Source organism: Oxyura jamaicensis, chromosome 7 (assembly GCF_011077185.1).
Source record: "Oxyura jamaicensis isolate SHBP4307 breed ruddy duck chromosome 7, BPBGC_Ojam_1.0, whole genome shotgun sequence".
Lineage (NCBI taxonomy): Eukaryota > Metazoa > Chordata > Aves > Anseriformes > Anatidae > Oxyura > Oxyura jamaicensis.
The window spans coordinates 29094068-29109918 of NC_048899.1; the positions used below are offsets into that span (position 1 = coordinate 29094068).

The 15851-nt window shown below is 44.5% G+C and overlaps 1 long non-coding RNA gene across 1 annotated transcript in view; it reads left to right on the plus strand.

Moving 5' to 3' along the window:
- LOC118170157 overlaps nucleotides 1–5311 on the plus strand; it is a 31973-nt gene extending 26662 nt beyond the window's left edge. Inside the window, exon 4 of the long non-coding RNA XR_004752544.1 lies at nucleotides 55–5311. This is a non-coding gene — a long non-coding RNA (uncharacterized LOC118170157). The remainder of the gene's footprint in view (nucleotides 1–54) is intronic.
- Nucleotides 5312–15851: the final 10540 nt, after the last annotated feature.

The window sequence follows — 15851 nt, forward strand, 5'->3', positions numbered from 1 at the left end:
TTCTTTTCTTTTCTTTTCTTTTCTTTTCTTTTCTTTTCTCTCCTTCTTCTCCAGCATGTTGGTTTTGAGAAGTCTTACTGCATAACAGCATATCTCTGAGTGGAGAGAGGGACTATCTGCACTTTTTTTGACTTGAGTCTTTCTCCATATATATCTGGCTATAGTCGAGGTTGGGAGTGAGATATATGGGAGAGGGAATCAACATTAAACAACACAGCTTTAGGATAGCTTCAAAAGATGCCTGACTGCCTCATCTCTCCTTTCTATACTGTATGACTTGTCAATGTGTTTGCAGAAGGGGCTTGGACCTGCTGCATAACACACTCTAAATCAGGATGCCTTAGCAAGAACCTGCAAGAAGTTTTTTCAGAGCAGGAGAGTCTGTGTTTGATAGCAGACAGCAGGGTTGACCTGCCCTGGGTCTCAGGCCTTTTTTTCCTGACTGTGCTTCTCAGAAAACAAGATTTAAAAGATGCTTTTTGGTGCCAAACCACATGGAGGGTCCATTTAAATGGGTTCTGTGACTTATCCCAGCTGCCTGGAGCAGCGGCTTCTGAATCCTGCTTCCCATATTGCCTCGGAAGTGCCGGACTCTTAAAATGAACAGAGCTCATTTATGGATCTTCAGCGCTGGCTTTGCGGGGGAAGAGGGAGGGGGCTGCCTCTCCAGAAAGGTTGCTGTCCAAGAGGCTGGGAACGGAAGCAGGTTCACTGTGGTGTGAACAAAGGCCTGCAGGCACACCAGAGAGCATCTGCTCGCCAGCTGATGGTAGTGCACCTGCTGAACAAGTGCAGCCGTGCTGCTCCCCTCCCCAGTCCTGCTCGCTTTGACCCAAGGCCAGGCTCCCCATCCTTCCCTGTCCTAACCCTGCTGAACACCAGTCCCAGCAGAGCACCTGGCAGGAGGCAAAGCAGCTGTGGGGGCTCTGTTGTCAGCGATGCGACAATGGGGTGAGAAGCTGCTCTAGCACAGGGATACATTTTTCGGATATTTGCCCTGATGAAGAGGTTTTACCTGAGCATTGGTTAAAGCTTCTGCACTCATTCTGAAGCCTAGACCTCAACCCCACAGTGTCAGATGGTGGCTGCCTATTAACTGTTTGCAACATTCCTCCTGTGACTTGGTCACCAGGCCTGGCATCAAAAGGGTGATTTTGAGCTGAAGAAAACTCTTTTGTGGGTTCTGTGCTAACAGTGACTGAAATTTGCTACTGGTTCTTTTCAACCATATCCACCGAACCATAACTCACTACTGCATACAAGTTCAGCAGGAACATTCCCAAAACCCCCGTAGAAGAAATTTACGGTTGCTCAATGCTATGTTACTGGCGGCCACAACTGTGTGCACTCCACATGTCTTTGTAATCACTTAATGACTCATTTCCTTAATCTCTCATTTCCTATAGCCTTATTACAAGCAATTCATAAACCCAGATCCATAGCTGTTCTCTGGCTGTAGTCAGGAAGCACTGAACCGACTCTGCATCTGGTTGGTTGGCCGAAGTACCCCTCTCTATTCCCCTCTGAAACTTTCCACTGGACCCTGTCTTTTGCTGCAGTGACACCTACTGATGAGGTAAGAGTGTATTAACTACACGTTCCCTTGTTGCCAAACCCAGCCAGCAACCACTTCCTGGCTCTAGCCAGATGTTTCTGCTCTTCTGGAGCAAATTTCACACTACACCGGGAGAAGTTTTGCACGCTTTTGACTTTAATGCGTCGGTGGCCAGCGGACCTGAACAGAGATCAGTGCAGCAGGAGGAAATGACTCTTCATGTCCAGGTTTTCCCATTCAGCCCTGAGTGAGCCATCAACCAGCTGATGGCCTTAGAAAGCAAGACTTGCAGGAAGGCGTTCCCTGGCGTGTTGTGTGGCATTGTCATGGAAAGCATCAGGAAGAACAGCCAGCAGTCCTTTAGTTTCCTCTACAGGTTCCTTTTTGTGAAGAAACAACTACTTCCAGGAAACTCATACCTTTGATGCCTCCACATAACACTTGTGATGACTAGAATATGGGGATTGATTATGAAATCAGCCTGAGCTCCACTGCTAGATGCAACCAATGTCAAGGATATCTTTTTTAGTGAAAAGCATTTTCCTTTCAAACCCCAGTCTCTTATATAAACAATTCTTTGTAAAATTTCATCTTAAGTCAAAACACTACAAAAATGACCTGTAGAACCTGAAGAAGAGATGGGATAAGGTCAGTACTCCAGCTGTGTGAGAAAAGAGTCAAGGAACGGAGAAAAGAAATAAGGACACTTCTCAATGTAGAACCTGGCTTTAGCTCAAATCATCATGAAGTTTATCTGTTCCCCAGTATCTCTAGACATTGATTCAAAGGGCAGAGTACAATAAAGGAATTAGGCTAAGCTAGGCTAGCAGGAAATGACAATACAGTCCCGATTCTCCTCCCTGGTTTGAGATACCATCTAACATTCACTGCAAGTTTTCATCTTAAAACTGAAGCAAGTCAGCCAGGGCCAATATACAAGGGGTTGTGCAACAGTGTTGTAAATCCATGATCTCTGAGCCTGTATGTGAAGGAAAGTGTTACAAGAATTGTAAGAAGGCTTTGGGACATAGCAGGTCTGCACAAGAAAAGGGTTAAATAAGAAGCTCTGTATCTCACTAGAAAACATGGCTACTTTTTCAGCCATTGTTTTGTAGGATCTGAATGCCTGAATACCAATTTCCCTTGTCTTTTTGATGGAGGAGCAATGTATCTCCACCAGCCACCTCCCACTTCACTATCAACACAGCACAAAATGGGCAAATACACTAACAAAAATGAACTATCCAGTGTCTCCAAAGAAGTTTGCTGAGCATTATAAAGCAAAGCAGATTCTGTCTGCCAGCCAGCTGTAAGGCTTTCCCCTACAGGTTCTTCTATTAGAAAGGACATCAGTTACTTATTTCTCTGAAACTGGCTACATCATGGCAGATGCTGTATGTAGCACCACCTCCTCCTGGATGGGTCCTGAACACCTCCTCTGAGCACTCTTCATAGAAATTCAGTGTATTCTGGGCACAGGGTCATTCATCTGAATTCTTGTTTTGTTATGGTATCTTGTTCTGGTCCCTCCAGAAAAGAGGCCCTGTCTTGAAGACCTGAACACTTCTGAAGATGGGAGGTGCTACTAAATAAGGGAGATTGCAGAGGCAAACTTTGTCATGTTGGATGATGGCAGGAAGCTTCACACTGAGGGGTCTGGGGACAGCAGTTTGAAAAGGTCTTCAGCTTTTTAGGAAATTCTATCGTGGTTGACAGAGACATGAGCCACGCTGACCCACAGGGTTTCCACAGAGGCCATAAACATAGTCAGCAAGATCCTTCACAGATACCAGATTTGTCCCCAGTAAATCTGAGCTGCCAGAGTTCAGATAAAGAGAAAGTTGTCCTTGGGGCAGTACATAGAGGTATGCAAAGATATGCTCAGATAGCCGAGCAGCTTTCCAGTGTCCCATTTGTTAGAATAATGCAACAAGACAGATCATGTAACATGAAAATCTTATCTAACTCCCCCTGCACACAACCTGACCTAGAGCTACAAAGAGGTCCAGTGTAGGCAGCTGAGAAACCACAGTGTTTGCACTGAGATCTTGCAGTCCCCCAGTGCAGGAAGCCATGGCATTGCAACAGATTATCTGTGATTCCCAGTTTTTGCAGGCACAAGAGGTCAGTGCCACAGCGCCTGCAGGGAATGTGACTTTTCAGCTGTCTTGCTCTCCCCAGTACTCTTTGACCTTTGTGCAATCTGATATCAAAGAACCAATTATTCTCAACACTCATATATTTTCTTCCATAGACTCAATGGCACATGGTTGCCGGGGGCAAGACATCATGCTAATCAAGGCAATAATTCAAGGGAAGGCAGTGGGGGGCTGGCATGATCAGGAGCTCTGGGTTCTACGTCTGCCTCTCAGTCATGAATAAGGACTCAGTCATGCCTGCTCCTTCTTTCTCTCTCCCCCTAGTCCTCCCCCTAGTCCTCTCCTGATGTAAGTTATGGAGGAATCAAAGGTGATACCCCAGAGTACAACACTTGTTATAGTCAGTTTCCCTACCACCCATGAGTATCCTCTTGATAGAAGCACCACTGTCCAGTTCTTATTTCTCTTTCCAATCCTCAGCATTCAGAATTACCTATCCTCTATCCTTTTAGCTGCGTCAACTGGAGCCACTGGAAGAGCGACACTAGGAAAGGAACACTGCTTTGGTGGGATGAGGGAGAAAAGGGGAGGCTGCAATTCTACAAGACAAATCCATGCAAGCATCCCACTGCCCATCCAGTACCTGCAGCCTGCTTTGACCTCACCAGCCACCACCACATACTGTGAGCTCTCAGCAGCAGGATTAATGAAAGATCAAAGGCCCTTCAGGCAAGGATCTTGCTTCCAATAGCAGTCATAAGGAGCTGCCCATCATTTTTTCCACCAATAAAATTGAGTTAATATGTAAGAAAATTCATTACATGTTGCAAAGTACTGACAACTTGGTTAACCAGAACCACCAAAATCCTGAAGCTAAAGAGTGAATGCATTTCCCATTTGCTCTGAGGGTCAGCCCAATCTCAGGTTGTCTTAACATATCTATCCCGAGTTATATCTGAGCCCAAATAGATTAGATATGAAGTTTAAAGTAACTCAGAGACCCACTCTCCAGGGCTAATATTGTACCTCAACATGACCTCAGAGAGGTTTTGAGGAGGCAAACCCACCTTGTCAGCTCCTAGAAGGAGAACATTTTACAGATATTTTATATGTTTTAGTAGTGTTGACTATTCTGTCACTAAATCTCAGGGGCTTTTTCAGTGGCAAGTGTAGAGTGCTGAGTGAGTGTGCTGGAAATTCATTCATCCCCTGCAGACAGGTGGGGTTAATTCAGACTAGCACAAATCTAACTGGGGGATGAAGGGTGGAGGGTGAATAAACACGTGGAAGAAATAGAAATTTACTGCACAGTTAAACTAGATAGGTAGGACTATGCTTCGGTATAATTTCTTTTCCTGTAATTGTTTCAGATTTCTTTTTTGCAAGCTAAAAAGAAAAAATACAAAGGACCTACAAGCTTCAGATCCCAATTGAACTGCATGGAGGTGGCGGCTGCTCTTTAAAAGAGCTCAGGGTTATTTGGTGTCACATCCTGGACTGAAAATCAGCTGAAATTTAACCGTAATCACTATTGGTTATTGGCTCAGTTCAGTGTACAAGAATAAATATAGAAGAGTCTGAAAATACTCAAATCTTCTCAAGGAAGAGAAGTCTGAGGCAGGGATGGTTTGGCTAAGAAAAAAACTTCTTATTTCAGAAAAAAAAAAAAAAGATGAAATGCTCAGATTATACAATTATACAATGTTCAGATGTGTATATATAAGCAGAATCTTCCTTGTTCATAGAGAGATACAAAAGTTTCTATCTTTCTGCTTGCAAACAGAAGAGACAATTTCAACCTGAAAAAGTCTGATTTCAGATGAACAAAAAGTCAGCACTTCTCTTCCCCAAAAAAAGAATTGGCAAAAAATGACAGCAGAATAGAAAAACACAAAAACTAAAATGCCTGTTTGTCTCTTTCAAAATTAGGGTCCTTAGAGAGTTAGAGCTGCTGTACACAGAAAGTAAAAACATGGCATACTAATGCTTTAAAAAAATAAAAATAAAAATAAAAATGGTGGAGAAAAATGCTGGTGTGTCTTCTTTGTAACTGGAACCCTGAAAAGATACTTGATAGTTTATGAGCCGTGGGCACCACCAAAACAACTTTTTTATTATTTTATTTTATTTTATTTTATTTTATTTATTTATTTTTCCAATCTGGTCATTTTCTATAAAAAGATGTTGAAAATGATTGCTGTGGGACTCATTGCCACCAGTTACTGTGGAGATCAAAAGTTGAAGTGGATTAAAAAACAAATGAGATATGTTCATGGAGAACAGGTCCATTGGTAACTAAAAAAATAAAACAGTCTGGATCCAGCTTCCAAAGGTTTCTAAACAAGTGATTGCTGAGAGGATATTGTGGGGAAAGTTGAAATTATATCTGATCTGGTTTTATGCTTTGCCTTTACCCATTCACCATGGGTCACATTGGAGACAGGTTGATGAGAGGGAGTGTCCTGGGAGAGATGGCTCATCTTCTGACCTAATAACAACTGACTGGATATCATTTCAGGGATGAACCCGCACTACAAGTCAGGTACTTTGATTGCATGGTTTTCCCAGCTCTACTTTCTCTGGATCTTGGAGAAAAGTGGAGAGGAAAAGAAAAATTAATTTTGTATTTTACCTTCAAAATGTCCTCCCAGAAGAACATTGATTCAAGTTGGAAGTTGGAGTCCAACTTTCAGGAGTTTGACGTCATGATCCTTGTGGTCCCTTCCAACTTGGTATACTCAAAAATTCTGATTCTAGTCAATTTCAAAATGGAAACTGGGAAACTAACTTCACAGTAAGGGAAAACTATCTTCCTCTAAATGGCTGTATTTAGGGTTAGGGGAAAAAAACAAACAAACAAAAAAAAAAAGTGGCCTTTTAGAGGGTTTTGTTATCTTGGTATTCTCATGGACTCACTACTCTGATATCTGAGAAACTACAGCTCTGGCTGCTAGATCCACCTGTGGAAATGATGATATGCAGTAGTTGCTGGGAATAGCAGGAGACTGGGCTTCAGTGACAAACAGGCTCTTTTAGTCTTTGCTTCTTTATTTAAACCCAGCTAAGGAATTGCCTTACCTATTATAAATGTAGTCAGAGATATCCATTCAACATGCATGGGATTTACTGGGGAGTGACATGGGACTTGTCCTGGGGATAGACATATATTTCAAAACCTTTTGTAACTGGAGAGCCCATTTTTCTGAGGTGATGCAGGTTCTGTGCTTTTTTCAGCACTTGGCCTCTGCCAACTACTATCATTTAGGAAAAAACACACACACACACAAATGTTTTACTTTGCTCCAGTTGGCCTTAGCCCACCAACCTATTCCAGAGAGAGTCAAAAACAGCTGTCAAGCAGTAATAGACTTTTTTTTCTCCTTTCCCTGATCATTCCTGGTCTGAAGCTGAACTGATAACCTCAGAGACTGTCTTTTCTGGCTGGCTCCGGACCAAGAATGTCATTTCACAAAGAAGTGCTGAGGTTTCAGAAACAAGGTTTCACTGCAATGTGGAATGAAGCTGGGATGTTTTAAACACTGTCAAGAGGCAGTGAGTGCCCTTCCTGCCTCCTGCCCCTTGCCGAATTCCCCACCTTCCTCCTGAAGAGCAGAACACCAATCCGCAGTTGTGGAAAACACAGCTCCGGAGTGGGTTCCTGCTCATGTATAAAGTCTGCATGCCCCAGAATTCATTGGATTGTGGAGTAGAGGGAATAAAATATCTTATTTCTCACATTCCAGTAAAGATACAGCTTTCCTTTGGTAACAGGAGTGAGACACCTCTGGGACAGGGGCACTAGTGGATTGTCCCCAAGGAAGTTACCAGCTGCTTCAACTCTCTCTGGCTCCTATAACTCATCCTGCAGTCACTCTGCCACAGACTTCTGCCTCTCCAGCTGTGCTTACTCTTTATGTGGTCTTGTTCAGCTGAGGTGGCAGTGCTGTCTAGCAGAAACCATCAGTGAACAGGGTCTTCTGAGAGCACCAAGGTAAGTGACCCAGGTTTACACACAGAAAACAAGTGAAATACAGCCAGAATCCGAGGTTGAACATCCCCACTTCAAATGAGCACCTACTATCCCTCCTTTCTTGACCACAGCTGCCACTGTGTGTGAAAGACAGTTATTGTCCCCCTTAAAACAGTACATTTCCACAAAAGCTTTCAGTTTTTGTAACAGAAAACAACAACAAAATTTTCACAAGATCCCAAACAAAGTCCATTGTCAATCATGGCAAGATATGTCCACCACTTCCATGGAAATTGCTTTCATGCTGCTAGGAAATACCCTCCCTGATGATTAGTTAGTTACAAAGCCACTTGGGCCCCAGTGCAAAGAACTGGACTGAAATGCAACTCAGCCTAAGAACACAACAGCCATTTATAAAGCTAATAACGTTCCAGGGGACATGCGGAAAATCCCCAGATGTACTGCGAGACTTGGATGTCCCTCTCAGTACCTCCTGTTTTTTTTTTTTCTCCCCATGATAGTCAATAAAATTTTTTTTTTTTTTTTTTTTTTTTTTTTTTTAGGAGAGAAACTTGCAGCAGAGCACAGTGCAACCTGCTTTTGTGTTAAGTTACCCAGACACGCACACACTCACACTCATCTCTCCCCACTGGTGCCAAGAGGCACAAGAGAAAAGCAGAACATTGTGGATTACTAGTTTAATCAAACAGACATGCTCCTGCCTGTGCTGAGGGCTTCTCTACTCTCCCAAGTATGGTGCAGCTGAAGGGGATCCTGAGGCTGCAAGAAAGCCAGGCACTGAAGGGCTTCCATATTTATCTGGATGCATAGCTGAGTGTCTAGCATATGTTCCCTGCTGCTGATCTGTACTCTATTAGTCTGCTTAGCCGATCTGCACAACAATAGCCAGCCTTGCGTGGTATTGCCACATTTCCAGACAAATAAAAATGCAACTAAAACTTTGAAGGTTTGTTTATAGCTTGAATTTTCCCCCAGTGCATTTGTTCTTTCACTTGTATGCATGAGAATGCGTGTCAAGAGAGAAGGGAATGAATCCTAAAAGAATCAAACAGTCTGTGGAATGATGTCTGCTGTTTTATCTACAGTAGCTCATCAGCCCCAGTGGAGACACCCAGGTCTACATGGCATGGCATATGTGGGGGGGTTGTGAAAGAGAGGGAGGAAAGAGAAAAAAGTGCAACATCGTTCTTCAAGTGGCTTATTTCCTTCCTCTCAGATACCAAACAAAATTTTAATGATGAAACCTGCTAACAGCTGGGGCTAATTTGGAGGTTATTTTTATGGCAAAAGCTACAAGACAATAAAAGGCCCGCCCCAAATGTGGCTCAGTTCAAGCACTTGTCCCAACAGACCCTCTAAAATAGTCATGATCCGACCTCCTCCATTCCCATTGCATCACCTCTGCCTGGTAGCTGTGTGTCATGGAGATGTGTGTGACCACACGCTAGGCCTCTCCAAAGGATGCGGAGACCTCTGCAGCTCCTCGCTTAGCAAATTGCAAGGAGTGGCCAGGGCCTGTAGGGTTCATCTGGGCATTCTCTGGAAATTATGTCAGTGCTTACATCTATGTGTTAACAGATTTTTGAAAACTTTTCCGCTTTGCTGCTGGTTGGCCCTTTCTATCTAGGGTCTTTCTCCATCTAATGTCCCAATGTTGCTCAGGGCTCGTGGGTGTTCCAGAGCCATTTGTTCCTATAGGATGTGAGGCTATTGATGTGTAATGACACATAATGAGGCGTTGTTAAGGGCTGTTTTTTTAGGCTTTGTAGGATTACCTTCATGCAGACCTCAGCTTGGGGGGTTGGTATAGCTGGGTTGTTCGGTAAAGCAGATTTTCTAACCCTTACACTAACTATGCCCAGGCTCCCCTGGAGAACCCGTGGTGGGGAAAGGAGTAGACCAGGAGTCCCACCAGCCGTCAAGGGGGTCCCTCACCCCAGGAGCTGCCTTTGGCAGTGGGGAAGGAACGTGACAGACACAAGCTTAGCATTCTGGCACTGCTTCGAGCTTAAATAATCACCATAGGTCATTAAACTAAAGCCATCAGCTCCGGGGATAGAGGAAGGCACCAGCTGAAGGGCAAAGAAAGCCTCCTTTCACAAGCGAGAACCAGCGCCTCTTGCGACGCTGCCATATAAAATCACACAGCACCTGTTAGATCTTTTTTCGCTTTGCTCTCAAGGCGCAGGAACAGCTTGGCTCTATAAAAGACCCGATGTGTTTGTTTTCATTCTGAAGAGCTAATCCAAACCCCTCTCTTCCCAAAGGACAGGGAAGGAGGGGCTGGGGGGGTATTTTTATTTTTTTCCTTCTGCTGGGGAAACAGGTTGGAGCTGTTAAAATAATTGGCAGCAGTAGATTCCTGCAGATTTCTTTGGCTGCATTTTAAAATGGAGAGGTTTTCTTCTCCCTCTCTCCCCTTGTTTTTTGTCTTCTGATTTAGCCATAAAATTGCCACTTATGACATTAGCAGTTGCAGAAGGCAGGAGTTTTCCTCATTAGAGCAGCTCTGCTTGCGGGCTCTGGTAATATCATTTGGTGGGAAGAACCTTGCCAAAAGGCTATTAAACCAGCTGAGGACTCACACGGCAGTGTCAAGAGGTTGCTTTCTTGGTTACTTTGGTAACACACAAGCAAAAGCTTCCCTCTCTTTTCAGGACAGGGAAATTGATTTAGTTTTAGATCTACCTTCACGTCCTTTGTCTTATGAAGCAGTTTGCAAGCAAACTGCTGAGGGGAACACAGGAAGATGGGAAAAGGCCCACAGTGTGTGTCTAGCCCATCTCCAAAGGCTGTGACTTTTTGTGTAGCCCATCTTCTGCCTCCCTCCTGCTGAAGTCCATTGGGGGCCAGCAGCATGTAAGCCTACAGCTTTCCCAGTCCTCAGAGAACACACAAGTCACACGGGGCAGCCCCAGATGCTGCCCACCTTAGTTATAGAGTGCCACCTCCCCCAAGACCAGACCTTTTCAGTGGTGGGCAGTCAGCAGTGGTGACCATTTTACCCCAATTAGAACATCAGCGGGGAACTGATCTTAATAGGGTTTTCTTCAGCACTCCTATTGCTCTTTTTCTTTAATACAAAGGACTTGAAAGGGTACTTGAGCCTCCAACAAATTAGAAGATGTGTTGTTAGAGGTGAAAAGAAGCATTTCCACATCATGTTTCTCATGTCTCCTGATAGATGTGCCCATCTCTGATGAGACCTTGTTCTGAGTTGATTGAGTCCTGCCTTAAACATCTCCACTCAGCCCTAAAAAATAATTCAGGAAATAAAAATAAAAATAAAAGAAAAAGAAAGGCAAGAGAAAGTCTTGCCTGACCACACTGCCAGCGTTCTGAAACTCTTTCTGGTGAGTTGAACATGCCTTGTAAAGCTTAGGGAAAAGACAAGTCTGGAAGCTGATGTAACATCACAACTGAAAATATGTGCCCTTGTCAATGTTGCTTCATCAGGTGCAGATTTAGACTGTTGGGGCCACAGGAAATTGCTGGCCAAGCCACTGGCCTTTCTGCCTTGCTTTGTACCTCTGTCGAGTGCAACCTGGCCAGCCAAATGTTTGTATTTGTAATTGAACAAGTCTTCCTGAGAAATTGACCTGAATCTAAATGGGAGCTGAAGAAATCCTGCTTTGGTGCCAAATGTGAGTGAAAAACCATGTTCCTTAGCCAGACCCTTCCTCCATGAGGCAATGTGGGGCAAAGCCCAGGAGCTGCAGGTGGCCAGAGCTGCAAAGCTTAGAAAGGCTTCCACTTAGTTCCTTGCTTTGAAAATCTAGGAAATCCCTTGTTGGAAAGTACTAGGCCTGAGAATCTTTATTTAAAGAGCAGCTAGGTACTTGCTCATCACTAGAGAGGGCACAATGTGATCAGTGGCTGTGTTTAGAGCTGGAGCACAACAAGCAGGTGAAGGGCAGATAGCTGGCAGTATTCTCACAAGAGTCAAACCTCTCCCTTCCAGGCTGGCTCTAGGCAACATCATATCAGACAGTATAAAAATGACTAAAGCTTTCATTCTGGTGCTACATTCAGCATGACCATTTTAATCTACTTTGTTATAGTGCCTCCAGAGCCACTTGTTACAACAGTTCCATGAAATCACACATCCAGTCAATATTCTAAAAACAGGGATGTAAACGTCACAGAAAATGGGTCAGAAAGGCTGGAGAGTTCTGTGCCCTTTTTCTCCATCAGCCCCTCCTACCCTGCCTTGAACTTTCCTCCTCTTTGGCAAGAAATGTCAAAAGTCATTTCCACGGCTTTATGGACAGATCTATATAAAACAGTGACTCAGGCTGAATTCAGTTACTGGCAGAAATGTATCAACTGCAAGCCACTTCAAAATAGTGAAATAGAATAAAAACAGTTAAGCAGAAAAATACAACATTCTGGGAAACAATCAAACAACAACAACAACAACAAATTTGGATGTAAAACGTGTCAGTAGTTTCTGCCATTTAATTTTAGAGATGGGCCAAAAGAGTCTGTTCTCGCTCAGAGCCCAAAGAATGACTGGAGGAGGGGATTCTGTCTATTTCACAGTAAAATCTGGTGGGGAAAAAAAGGGGGAAGAGAGAGTACAGGTGAAGGTGCAATCTACTCAATAGTTCAGCACCTAATTCACATCTGCAAGCAGTATGGTCCATAAAGGTTTCTGTTCTGAATGCCTGGAGGACATATTTCTGATCATTGTCAAAAAAAATTTAATGTTCTTGGTCACTCTAAGGTACAAGTCTCAGGAAAAAAAAAAAAAAAAAAAAAAAAAAAAAGAAGAAAGAAAAGTGCTAGTGTTTTTAGATTTTTTTTTTTTTTTTTTTATCCTCCCAGAAATTAAAACCAGTGCCTGGACTGGTGCCTTTGAATTTTTTTATCTTTTTAAAATTAAAACAACCACTTAAAAAAAAAAAAAAAAAAAAAAAAAAAAAAAAACAGCTACTGGCTTTTACTTTAGCTAAAAGCTAAAAGTTTCTGGCAAGTGTAATGCCAGGATTTATTTATTTATTTATTTATTTAAGTATGGGAACTTAGGGGCAAGTTGGTGTGAGAAACTTTCCCAAAGAATCTGTGCAAACCACACCAAAACCCCACAAAATCAACCAGTCTGGAGAGGTCCAGGAGTGAGAGGAAGGCACATCTGCAAACAGGCTGGGGACATCAGTGGTTTTCAGCTGGCTGCCAGCAGCACCAACGGCTTCTCCATCCCCTCAGGAGATGGGGGCTGGATCTGGGGGCACTGGAGCCAGCACAACACCTGGTCCCGGCAGCTTTTGTCTTCTTCCCTGGGGAACTGAAGGGAGCCCGAGGAACTGAAGCACTCCTCTGTTGCGGGCAGCCTGGGCACCTGACTCCTGCAGGCCGATGGGGAAATCCCAGCCAGAGCCTCTTAATGTTGCAGGCAGGTGTCCAAACCTTCAGGGCAGAGGGCAAGTGAATCGTTGAAACTTTAGTTTCAGGAGAAATCCCCATAGAGTGTAAGACTAGAATATCTCTGCATCCACCTGTGAAGAGGTCTGTGGAGGACAAACCAGGACAGATGTGGGACAAACCAGGACAAGCAGCTTCAGTGATATGAATTAGCAAGGAGTGGTGGCATTGTTAGCACAACTTCACCATTAAAATGTTTTTTATTTTATTATTATTATTATTATTTTAATTAGGCAGTTCTCATAGAAGGTCTACTTGCTGCATGCCTTTGGACAATGCACTGCCCTCTGCTCTGAGCTCCTCTACCCTAGTCACGGGAACAGGGGCATTTTGTGCCAGCACTTGGTGTGTTATTGAAGAGCCTTTCTTCAGGCTTGTGCAGGGCGTTGAGTGCCTCCACCTGCCCCTGCAAAGAATTTTGAAGCTTAAATACCCTCAATGTTATTCTCATAGGCACCATCTCATAGGCACTTTTCTTTTCACCCCTACTCCAAGCTGGAGAGGTGAACACAGTCCTACCAGCTCGTGCTAGTGCAAGCCCCAGTTCACCAGCTTTCTCTCAGAGGTTATGGTACCTCTACCCAAAGCCAAACCTCACTGCTGGCTGCCATTTCTTTCTCCTCCCCCTCTTCCTTGTTGGACTTGTTTCCTGTTCTCAGACATTTGCGGCAAATGCATGTCTCTTGCTTTGTCCTGTAAACTCTGTGTGACCATGGGAACGGTTGCTGACCCAGCTGGCAGCCTGCGTGCTCTTCTCATTAAACTTTGGCTCTCACCTCAGCTGGATCTTTAGGCAACATCCAGGTGAACACAGCTGGGAAAGCGCTTTCATACATCTCGAGGTTGCACACGGCATGGCTTCCCAGCCAGCCTTTTCATGGGGGAAGCTTTGCTCCTTGTCTCTGCTAAAACACCTTCCCTCTCCCCACTGTACTGCACCACCTCAGATCAGTTTTTTGTAAAACTTCCTCCCCAAATCCTTTTTTTTTTTTTTTTTTTTTTTTTTGTGGGGGGGGGGGGGGACACAGTTAGAGCAAAACCAGAGGAGGTCTGCAAAGTGGTTAGTGCAGAATTAGAGAAGGCCAGAATTTAGAGTCAACAGCATTTTGTGGAGCCTGTGCTTCGTATGGAACCTGTCAGAACAACCTGAAATATTTTTGCCAGCTAGAACTAGTGGTGCACAGGGTCCTGTTCCTGACTCTGTGCGGAAACCCTCAAAGCACCTTCACGTTTCTCAAAAGGCCACATGGATCCCATCTGTTTCTTAGCCCAACCAGGTGACTTAGTGCCCCACGGACACCTCCCAGCATGAGCTGGAAGCTCACAGCCTGAGCGGGCAAACAGCTCCACCTGTGGTCAGCACCCAGCTCTTGTGCTTGGCACCCACACAGGGACAGGAGGAGGGACTGTGGTCGCCGGCGTGGTGCAGGCCCCACCTGTGCATCCCTCAGCCCACTATGATGGCACAACACCCATGCTGTCCCAGCAGGAGGAGGATGGGAAGAGAGGCAAGAAGGCTCACAAGCTGGCCCCACGCCATGGTTATACCCGAGGTTTGGCAGAGGTGTGGGGCAGCCCTCAGCCCTTCCTGTGAGTGGGAAGCAAGCCACACAGCCCAGCTGAGGGGAGAAGTAGCAGGTCACTTTGGGACCCAGCACCACACTTCTGAGGAACCATGGTCAGCTTGTGATTTTTTTTTTTTTTTCAGGCACCTCTGTCATCCAGACCCCTGAAGTACCTGGTGGAAGTGGCAGGTGGTGTCAGGAGTGGGGAGTGGCACTTAGGAACCATTGTTTTCTGGCAAAAACAATGTAGAAGAGAGGAGCTGGGTTATCTGCCTGGTCCTCCCAGCCTTCTTGGTGTGTCCAATACAGATCTGCAGTGAATAAACAGGGTAAAAGATGGCAACAAGGCAATGGCTTTGACCAAGGATATGCATACCTCTTGCTGCTATCAAAGAGTGTTGGCATCAGACCAGAGGAGAGATATGGAACACAACAGGGGCTGGGAGATTTTGTTATTATTATTATTATTATTATTATGCCACTGTATGAGAGTTGTTGTAGAATAAACTCTCATGGCTGTCCCCGGGGAAGACTGAGTGGAGGACTGCAAAGCAAGCGGCTCTGTACACATGCACGCGCGGGCATGAACAGAGCAAATTGCAAAGTGTCGATTGCATTTTGAAGAGCATGGTTTAAGGCTATTCTGGGGATTTCCATGCTCCAAGAGAGAATTTAATTCCCCTCCACAGGGTGGGAAAATTCAGCAGGGGATTGCTCAGGATACTGAACCAAGGAGCTACAGAGTGGAAGCAGGGTCTCCCACCTGTAGCGGATGAGTTAGGTGCAGCCATGCCAAGATATTTAGGCAGACTAAATTTACTTTGGTTCCTGGCTTCTGTGGGTTTCACCTTTGTGGATCTCATCTTGACAGAGCTGGAGTCAGGTCTGTATACTTCATGTGCCACAACATCCCCCAAATCTCATGCTAAGGAAGGAGAGGGTGGGAGAAGGTCATCTTCACGGGTTAAGCTGGAAGCACAAGAGCTTTCACTAACAGGGCAGATGGCAAGGCCAAACTTGCCAGACCTCTATCAATTTCTAACAGAAAACATGCTTTTCAAATCAGAAATCTTCCAGATTTGAAGTGAAAAACAAACAAACAAACAGAAACATGCACAGAAAATATGCAGGGGGGAGGGAAAAAGTGTGTCCTAATTCCTTAAAAAATTTCAAAAAAGAGAAGAGAAGAGAAGAGAAGAGAAGAGAAGAGAAGAGAA